This window comes from Podarcis pityusensis, assembly GCF_964106645.2.
Source record: "Podarcis pityusensis genome assembly, chromosome: 1".
Taxonomy (NCBI): Eukaryota; Metazoa; Chordata; class Lepidosauria; order Squamata; family Lacertidae; genus Podarcis; species Podarcis pityusensis.
In genome coordinates, this window is record NC_138028.1 from 48,193,193 (window position 1) to 48,203,959 (window position 10,767).

Below are 10,767 nucleotides of genomic sequence, written 5' to 3' on the forward strand. Positions count from 1 at the left end.
CAAAAAAGGCAGATCCTGGGACTTGGTGGACGACTTCTGCCCACCCACATGCTTTGCTGGTGTTTGCTGCTGCAGATTGCAATGGAGCAAGGTATTTACTTGCACTGCATTTCAATGTCTTAAAAGGCCTGCTGTAAACCAGATTGCATTACCCAAGAGCATACCCCTCAACTGTCCCATTTTAAGTGGGACATCCCGGACTTACAGAGGCCACCCAGGCATCCTCTCAGCCCACCAGCCCTTGCCCTCAGCACACTCATGGTGTGCAGGACACAGCAGATGTGCCTAGCGAGGCAGGGGAGAAGGGAGAAGGAGCCGCCAGACTCCTCAGGATGCAGCCTATGTCCCCCTGTGCCCCCGTGAACTCGGTGCGCCAACCACCTCAACATGGTGGTGAGGAAGCACCAAGGGTGAGGCAGTGAGTGGAGAGGAATGCTCCACAGCAGCACAAACGGCACTCGGCTGTGACATGCGCCCCGTCGTGGCTGGGAGCTAAGCAGGTGCCCACAGGCCCTGAGTGGCAACAGCACTGCCTTGAGAGCTGCTACCTCTGTCCAACGTTGGAAGAGAAGAAGGCAGGATCCAGATCTGGCTCTCTCCACACCTGCTCGCTGCTGACTGGCTGCGTTCCCCACCAGTAGCTGTCTTGAAGGAGAGGGTATCCAATCTCAGCCTCAAGAAAACCTGCCTGCCAGGGTGAGTTGGAGATTCTGGCCTTGGTGACCCCTGGAAGCCCTTCTGCCTCTGCGCTTCTATGAGTCTATTATTCTCTTAGTGCAACTACAGATATGGTCAGGGAGAGGAAGGGGGTACTGGAATAGGCAACAGTATTATCTGAGCATGTGCAGAAGGCATTTCAGTGCAAGATGCACTTGGGGGGGGCACTCTCGTGTGAGTTACATGATCCGCTTGGGAGCGTGGCCCCAAAAGTTGTGTTTCCTGATTTTCTTCTGCAGCATGTTGGAGGGTATGCAAGTGTGTAAAGCAGCACAGGCTTGATCTTACAACCGCTTGGTTGACTAAACTATGTCTGGTCTCTACCAAAGGCTACACTTATTCCCTAGACAACCTTTGTTTTAAATAGGTCTTTAAAACATCCTAAATGAATACCTGCTGTGCTCAGACTGAACGCTAAGGGCAAGAACGGCTGTTGATTTATGGCCTCCCCCACTAAACCATGGGGGTTCTAAAGGAACCCACTGCAGCGTTTAAACAGAGCCAAAGGCGTTGAACACAGTTCTGCAATAACAACAGAGGAAACGGGATTGTGGGTCGGTTGCTGCCAGGCATGATGTGGTTTTATGACGTTTCCTCATGGGTATAACAGAACTCCTATTTGCTGTTGCTGTTTTATGGGGCAGTCTGGGTTGCGCTGGGTTGTTTGCACCACAGATCTTTTGAATTCCACCACTTCGTTCTCAGGTTCCTTCCTCCACCCCCAACCTCCACTTCTTGTTTCTCAAAGTATTATTACCTGCCAATCTTTCTTGAAGCAGTTTCACTCTAAACGACTACTTCATATGAACACTCAGAGGAACATGAGAGCTCTTGCCTCTTCAATACCTGCTACAAATCAGCCTTTTAGAAAATAGTTTCGTCTTATATCCCCTACCACACACCCCTTCTTGCTCAATACACAGAAGTGAAACCTGCAGTTAACTGTCTTAAGATTTTTTTCAACTGTCTGTTTAACATCTGGCTGCCATCTTCACCCCCACAGCAATCAAAGCGTGCCATAGCAATTGGCATTTCCTCACTTTCTAAAATAATTGGAACCAGAAAAGCCATCGTTGGGAAATCTGTAGCCACCCAGATGCTGCTAAACTACAACTCCCATCATCCCTAAACATTGGCCATGCTGGCTGAGGCTGATGGGTGTTGGAGTCCACTAACATCTGGCGGGCCATGTTTCACATCCTTGCAGTAAAGTCATTCCGTTTTTAATATAAAAAACTAGCATGATGTGGTACCGACACAGGGGCGAGCGCTTTATGATGTGAACACATTCTTGGGTTTGTCTGTTTGTTTCTATAGCAGTTTTAATTTTCAAAGAGCCGCAGTCTATCACCTTCAGCATTCTTTAGCAATGCTCTGAGAGCAATCACCATTACTTCCTGCTGGGAATTTAATGCAGGTCAAAGCTTAATATTTTCTCTGCTGGGTTGCACTGCTTCTCTCGCACAGTCTGCTTTGCCCTTCAACCAGAAAAAGAAAGCATTAAGAACAAGACAGAGGCATACCATAGTCTTGACTGCATCTCAGAGAAGTACTTTGGCAGGTTTAACAACAGCTCCTATATGCTACAGTTTCAAGAGCACAGGAAAGGTGCAATGTTGATTTGTTCATGCTCTTTCCATGTAGCACCACTTCATAGGGTTCTTTAAAATGCAGTACTGATATTTTTTTTGCAACAGGGATGTTGGAAATAATCTAGTCCAGCCTTTGATGGGGTGCTCTCCAGGTATTTTGGATCACAACTCCCACCCGCCGCAGCCAGGTCATGGGTGCTCGGAGCTGTAGTTCAGAAATGCCTGCAAGGCCGGCAGGTTCTTCGTTCCTGCTTTAAAAGGGCAGTTGTGAGAAATGCTGAAATCATGTACATGAAACACTTAGTGAAAAATATGTAATCTTATTGTTATAATATTTATTGGTAATTAGGTATTTTTATGCCTCCCTTTAATCAAACTCTCAAGGGAGTTTACGAGAAGAAATAAAACAATTAAAATGCAAGTGCAAAAGAAGCATAGTTAACTAAAAGGATACACACCTCAGAGGGAAGCTCATTCCATAGGTGAGGGGCCACCACAGAGAAAGCCCATTCATGGGATCCTACCCCATAAATATCACTAGGCATGATATTTTTCTTTCCCACTGGCATCCTGGAGGTGGCATAGGCTGTATAGACACTATGTATTTAAAGTACATGACTTTCCCTTAAGAATCCTGACATTGGTAGTTTGTTAAGGGTGCTGATAATTCTAGCACTGTGAGGAGTAAACTACAGTTATCCCCCTGTTCTTTGGGGGAAGTCATGTGCTTTAAATGTATGGTGCAGACATAATCATAGGATGGTGCACCACTGACTTTTTCTAAAGGTGTGGATCTGCTAATAGTCAGCTTCACATAAATATTATTCTCCTTTGGCCCTGTGTTGTATTTTATGGTATGGATGAACCACCGGGCCTTCTGCTCGCCAGAGGAATAAAATTAATTCTACAGTGAACTGCGATGACAAGTTCTTGACAGATTTCTTAATACTAGAAACAAGTGTTCCATATGTATGACAAATAATTTACTGCCTCTTTTATGTGTAGTAAAATGCTTGCCCTCCTGTTAATGGACTTCATCCTCTTCCTTTAGTTTCCTCTCAACCAGTTTTGAATAATGAAGTAATGCTAGTCTGGGTAACTTAATATAGCTATAAGATAAGATTTTAACCAGGAAATGCAGTGCAATGAAGATCATTCAGAGGCCTGTGTAAAATGTGTCATTGTTTTTTGTCTACATCGTTTAGAAGATTGATGTCAAGTGTTCATGGTTGCAACTGGGATCGGCGTAGGAGTCTGTTCAAGTCTTGCTTGGATTCAGATGCAGTAAGTTCACAAGATGTTTCCCCATTCCCTTTGACTCTCTTGCCTTCCATCATCACCCAGAGTAACACAGGGTGTGTTGGATTCTGGGTAGGTTTGTTTGCTGAAGGGCATCTGCAACTGCAAGACATCAAGTAATCTCTTACAGGTGTGAAACAGCTACCACTGGCCAAACACCAGAGAGGCAACACTCATACCACATCAGACAAAAAAAGTTGAAGTAATTCGCACATTCAGTTATGAGTCATTTGGATGATGAATTCCACAGTAGACTGATGCAGCAGCAGCAACAGAATCCTTTAGTGACTTACAGACTAACAAGTTTATTGTGGCATGAGCTTTTGTGGACTAGAGGCCACACTGCCGCTCACCTCATTCACCAGACTTCATCGACAACAAACTTCAAAGGAAGCATTTAGTATGAAATCACAGAACTATAAATTAAAGCATATTCTATTCTGTTAAGGCTAAATCAGAAATGTGGGTTTCTCTCCCCACCACCATAGGTGTTTAATCAGAACTGCATAGATGGAGAGACAGTATTCAAACCAGGGACTGCTGCTGTAAGTTGGTGTCTCTGTTCATTTCTGGTACAGCAGGGATGGGCTCTCTTTTCATTTCATCGCCTTTTCCCTTGTGGCCCACTCTCTGTGGGGCTGCATGCTGCTTGTGGGCAGGGCCAAAACAGGCACACATGCATAGCCTGCAGATGTACACAAATGTGTAGACTCTCACCTTCCTTCAGCATGAGCTTATTTTCAAGGCAAGTCGCTATGAGGGGGAGGCAGCAGACAGATGGGCAAGTTATATCTGGCCCTGGGGCTACTGGTTCGCCTCTCCTGTTGTCCGCATTTGAGTTTCACATGGAAATGAAACAGCTCAGACAAACTGCTGTCTCTTATATTTCATGGCCTTTAACCCCAGTATTTACCATTTGTGTCTCCCCCTCCCCCATATGCATATCTGTGTATGTCTGCCAACACTCCACACATCTGAGAAACGGCACCGTTCTTAAAAGCCTATACTATAATAAATCTGCTAGTCCTTAAGGTGCCACAAGACTCTTTATTGAGTGTTGAGCTATCAAATGACAAATATGTGAGTCAGCTCTTGTTATGAGGGCAGATAAAGGACTTTGTATAACCTTGCAGATATATTCCTTACCATAACCACGACTAATGTTTCAAGTATTCATATTTCCCCCCAGTCTGTCTTGAATACGGATGACAACCCTACAGCAGAAGCCGCCTTCTATCTAGCAAATGTATAGTGACCTGAGAAGGAGAAGGAAGGGTTGGCGTGAGAAAGAGAGAGATGAAAAGGGGAGGAGGTGGGAAGGTAGAAGTTGGTAGTCCTGAGAAGTATGTCCTACATTCAGCCGATCATAATCTATATTGGATCTGATCTATTTCCTGGATATTAACACCAGGTGGGGCATGTCACCACATGACACAAATATTTGCCTGCTCTAGCATGCCCTGTTCCCACAGGTTAAGCTCACCCTCCTTGCCATGCAAGGCAGAATCACAAGGCCCCCCCTCAAAAAGCCACAGAGAACTGTATGTTCTCCTGGGTGTTTTTAACCACGCACTTCCTCTTATTGGTTTATTTTGTTCCTGTGCTGGAGCTGAGGCTTGACTGGTGGATGAGAGCGTGGGGTTTGTGGCACTGACTAAACACACCACTTCAGGCAGAGGGCTGCTTCAGCATGCGCGCGCGCGCGCGCACACACACACACACACACACACACACAGAGCTACTGTTGTTTCCCTTGCTTCTAACCCAAGCTGCAGCTGTCCCAGAACAAAACTTGACTGAGAAGAGGCATACAAGGCCAAACCCAAAGTCCCTGTAGCCCATTGTGTTATCCTAGTAGCAGCCTATGGGAAGAAGGCTGCTGGCTTCCAGGAGAGAAATTCCCAGTTGTGCAATGTTATTTTATGGAAAAGGAAAAGAAAACAATTATTTAGCCCGAGGAGAGAAAGAATATATTATGCAAAGTTTATTATAGTTAATTGCAACTTTGGTTGTAGGAAAATTGTAACTAGGTTAAGATGACCTAGAAATGTGCACTTCCTTCCTTATACCAATACTTAGCAGTCAATTAACTAATCCCTGTTGTCTTTGTCCATGGAGTTTTCTTGGCAGGGATACTGGAGAGACTTGCTGGTTCCTGCTCCAGGTGGTTGGACAGTGTTCTCAAAGCTACCAACATGAGTTTGACCAAACTGTGGGAGGCAGTGGAAGACAGGAGTGCCTGGCGTGCTCTGGTCCATGGGGTCACGAAGAGTCAGATACGACTAAACAACAACAACAACTAATCCCTGGTCCAAAGACAATGTCTGTGCCCTTCACAATAGCATGTAATAATCAGGGCTGGCTCTACTATTGGTAGAATGAGGCAACCACTTCTGGCCACTGCCATAAAAGGATAGCAAATTGTTAGTGATTTGATTTTTAATGATTGTGTTCTTCCTTCCAGGGAGAGGCATTTGCGGGAGTTTCTGCCTCAGTACCAAAACAACTTGGTTCGCTTAGGTACCTATACAGCTTGATTTGTAAAAGGGGTATGTCAGGCAGCAAAATGTCTTGGTCTAGCCTTGTGCACTGATACCGGCATCCATAGTAGACCTATTCAGCTTTTCAAGATCACCATGTAATAATTGAAGTTCCTCAGAACTGAACTGTCCTTTGTACATTTGGCTTGTCATTGCAATCAGCTCAAAGCTCTGCTTAAGCTTTGTAAGGCCCCATCTGAACCGTACATGTAAAGCAGTATTATATTAAAGTCATGGCTCCCCCCCCCCCAAAAAAAAGAATCCTGGGAACTGTAGATTGTTAAGGGTGCTGATAGTTGTTAGGACAGCCCTATTCCCTTCACAGAACTACAATTTCCAGTGTTCCTTGGGGAGAAGAATTGACATCGTCCATTTTATGCTAATCAGATTCAGCAGTCCATTTTGCCTTCCATTCAGATATTGGTCAGATACAGATGATCATGATTAATCCTTTTGCTCAGTCCTATTTTTCCAGAAAAAGAGGTGCCGGAAGTCACCATGAACGCTTCCATTGTTCTCTTATAATGGCAATGGCGCCCACCTGAGAGGTGCTGGAATGGAGTTCTGGCTGAAAAAAAGGCCCTGCTTTTGCTAGTGCATGCAACCTCATTTCCAGTGCTGGTAACTATAGTTTCCAAGTTTGGATGAAAAGACAAACTATGACTAAGAACAGACTTCCTGCTTTTGATTGATTGCACTGTAAATAGAGGAGCAAAAGTGGTTTTGTGAACAGGCAGAAGACTTGTTCATATTGTGTCTTACTAATCTGAGATATGATCATTTAAATGTGACTGCTGTTAACTGGTCTAAGCTATTTACCAGTTTTGTTATTCTAAGCTGGGCTTGAACTCCACAGATGACTTCCAACCAGTTCCTCCCCTAGCCCAACAATCACACAACCCACCCTCAAAAGCCACAGCTTTTTCAGTTGTTCTGTACCATTCAGTTGTTCTGTACCATACAGCTAAAAACAACCTTTAAAAAAGTAAGACTCAAAAACGAAATAATTTTGCATCTGGAAAATCTGTGCATCTGTGTATAAAATAACTCCAGTGAATTAAAAGGGTGAGCTGGGGGCAAATGTGGAACTTCAGGGAATAATTGGTATTCACCAGTTATTTCCCAGTATCCTGGTCCTGGTAGCGCATCGATTCCTGTAAGTAAAGTAGGGGGACAGATGAGATGGTACATAAAAAATTAGTTCTGACTCTTTCTACATTTGAGTTGTTTCTTTGCAGCCATTTCTTTCGTAAACATTTTTGTGTGTAGTAATCATTAGCAAGGAACAGTTTGCAGAAACCCCTTAGAGGGAATGAGGGTGAAGGAAAGAATGAAGTAAACAATACAAAATAAGGAACAGTGAGGGAAAAAGGGAAAAAATGTTGGCAATGACCTCACGCTAGCTAGCACCACTTGCATGATATCTAATCGAGAACTGGCTTTAAACAGCAAATTTTTTTTTTTTAAAGTTTTTCAATTTCCTGAAATAGTTAGCATCATGAAGGAATTATTAGGGTATCTTTGCTGCTTTTTAAAATTATTTTTATTTTTAAAAAACTGGCACCAGCACACTTCAAGATATTTCTCCCCCGGTGGCGCTGCTCCAGGCTGTTTACAGCAGTTAAGTTCATAACATGGAATAGCGAATTGTTGGAGTGATATTTCCATATAGCAGCAGTGAGGAGCCTGAGAGCTTCCACATGTTTCTTGACTCTAACTCCCATCAGCTCTAACCTATTGGTCATATTTAGGGCTGATGAGAGTTTGCTTTATTTTACAGAATTTGCATGCCACTTAATTGTAAATAAAACCTCTTAAGTAGTTCACTACACACACACACACACAAATATACATACATTATAAACTGCATACATTATGAAATAAGTACATTCTAAGCTAAAATTATAGCTTAAAATGCATATCAACTTTACATGTCTAGGTAGTCTTGCCTAAGCAAAAATGGCAAGACTACAAGCAGGGCATCAACAAGAATATGGAAAAGGCTTAATAGCAACGAGTAGGGAATTCCAAATTGTAGGAGCTTTCACACTAAAGGCTCGATTCCTTACAATGAACATTATGTAGAACTTGTAAAAGTGCCAGTTCTGCAGATTGAAGTGGTCAAGTGGCACATATCTGCTTAGGTGATCTTGCAAGTAAACAGATACCAAGCTGTTACGAGCTTTATGTACTGATTGTAACACCGTGAGTCTGGCCTGGTAACAAATCATCAACCAGTGCCAGAATCTGAGCAGGGATGTTATATGCTCTCAGGGTCCCACTCCTGTCAGCAATGAAGCTGTAGCACTAACAACAGTTTCCAGACTCAAGTGCAAGGGAAGCCCCACAGAGAGTTGGGATTCAGCAACATCTGGAAGACCACAGATTGCCCATCCCTGCCTCACACAACCACATTCTGTGCTGCAACCCAATAGCAGTCACTGCACTAGTTAAGGAAATAACTGCGTTTTCTCTAGTGGAAAATCACAAACGCCATTGGGAAAATGAGGCAACAGAAGGAGAGCCTGAAGGGAAAGTGTCTAGATGGCCCACAGCAAATGGGTCACAGCTGCATTTAACATTCTAAAGCATGGTTATTTGAAAGGCCTGTAAGAAAAAGAAATAGTTTAACATTATTAAAATAAACAGGCTTGAAGAATTCTGCAAGATGGAATTTTTTTGTTGCCTGCTCTTCAACGCACCTACCATTCCTTGGCACCGACTCTGTTGCTGCCATGTACATGCCTCAATAATTTCAAGTTTTTGTGCTGTTGGCATATTTTAAGCAGTGCAACAAACATTGGTTGTTGAAGGACATACTAAACGTGTACATAATTTACCAGAACAGGAATAAAAATTGAATTATTTCTTAAAGGGGGCAATCACTTTTTAAAACTACAGACTTTTAAGTTCTTATGTGCAAAATGTCTTACAGTCCTTAATCCTTTGTAGATGTAATCGCCGTTCAACCTTTATAAGCAATGTACCACCAGTCTGCAGTGTCTTTATGAAATATGGTTTCTTTACACATATTTCACATACCAAGCCCACAGCAAAAGGAACCTTTTCTTGTTGCTTGCATCAGGCCAACGGTAATCGCTACCCCAGAAGCTGCTGGGCAGAGAGTCTTATGTTTTGCTGATGTCTTGCCATTATCAAGCAAACCAGGCAACGTTCAGCCTTTTGTTTCTTCAATGACCCGCCCCCAGTGAGCCCAGTTGCCAGGCTGGCTTCATGAGGAAACTATCCTGTGATTATTTCCAACCCTTGCTAAATTCATGAATCTATGAATTTGCTCAAATTCTTAGCCAGTGTTTTCCAAAGTCGGCAATACCGTACCCTGGGGAGCGCTGGAAAGATCCAGGGGTGCAGTAGTAGTAGCCTCGGGTGCAGTTGGGGGATGTTGAATAAAAATAAGGGGGCAGTGGAAGCATAAAGAAAGAAGAAGAAATTGAAAAACTGTTCATGCATGTTTCATCTGTTCTGTAATGACGCTTACTGCCAGGTCAGACGCTGTTGCAGGATGCAACAACGCCTCCCCTGGATCTGGCAAGGGATTTTCCCATGCTTGGGTGAATGCTTTTCAGCTTACTCAGGCCTGGGAAGTGGATCACAGCTTGCCTGCCTATTTGACCAATGGCAGGCAGGCTGTGACGCCGGCCCTGCCCCTTTGCTTAAAGAAGGTAGATTCCAGGGGGGCACTGAGTATTATTATTTTTTCTGAAAAGGGGGCGGTAAGCCAAATAAATTTGGGGAACTCTGTTCTAACCCTTCACTGAATGTAGAGATGGCCGGGGTGGGGGGTTTGCCCTCCCCCCAAACTCATAATACAGTGGTACCTCGGGTTAAGTACTTAATTGGTTCCGGAGGTCTGTTCTTAACCTGAAACTGTTCTTAACCTGAAGCACCACTTTAGCTAATGGGGCCTCCTGCTGCTGCTGCGCCGCTGGAGCATGATCTCTGTTCTTATCCTGAAGCAAAGTTCTTAACCCGAGGTACTATTTCTGGGTTAGCGGAGTCTGTAACCTGAAGCATATGTAACCTGAAGCGTATGTAACATGAAACGTATGTAACCTGAGGTATCACTGTTGTAGTAGTAGTTGTAATAATAATAATAATAATAATAATAATAATAATAATAATAATTTATTATTTATGCCCCGCCCATCTGGCTGGGCTTCCCCAGCCACTCTGGGCGGCTTCCAACCAAATATAAAAATACAGTAATGGATCAAACATTAAAAGCTTCCCTAAACAGGGCTGCCTTCAGATGTCTTCTAAAAGTCAGGTAGTTGTTCATTTCCTTGACATCTGGTGGGAGGGCGTTCCACAGGGCAGGCGCCACTACCAAGAAGGCCCTCTGCCTGGTTCCCTGTAACTTGGCTTTTCGCAGTGAGGGAACCTTCGCAGAAGGAAGACAGCACAAAGTGTAATTTCCCAAGAACTTGGCAAAGCTTTTTCAAATCCTGAGTCAGGGATCAGTGAGTGCTCTTCCAATATTCCAGTTGATGCAATGTTACATTGAAAAGGCCAAGTATATCTATCCCTTTGCAGGCAGCAGATGAACTCAATAATAAGGGAGCACAAGGCAACCCAAACCTAGCAGCAAAGGTGCTAGA

The 10,767-nt window shown here is 43.8% G+C and overlaps 1 long non-coding RNA gene across 1 annotated transcript; it reads left to right on the top strand.

Moving 5' to 3' along the window:
• The first annotated feature begins 310 nt into the window (after nt 1-310).
• On the top strand, nt 311-6,206 carry LOC308474173. The gene is made up of 3 exons (XR_013984535.1): nt 311-696; nt 3,515-3,593; nt 5,727-6,206. It is a non-coding gene; the product is annotated as an uncharacterized lncRNA (long non-coding RNA).
• Nucleotides 6,207-10,767: the final 4,561 nt, after the last annotated feature.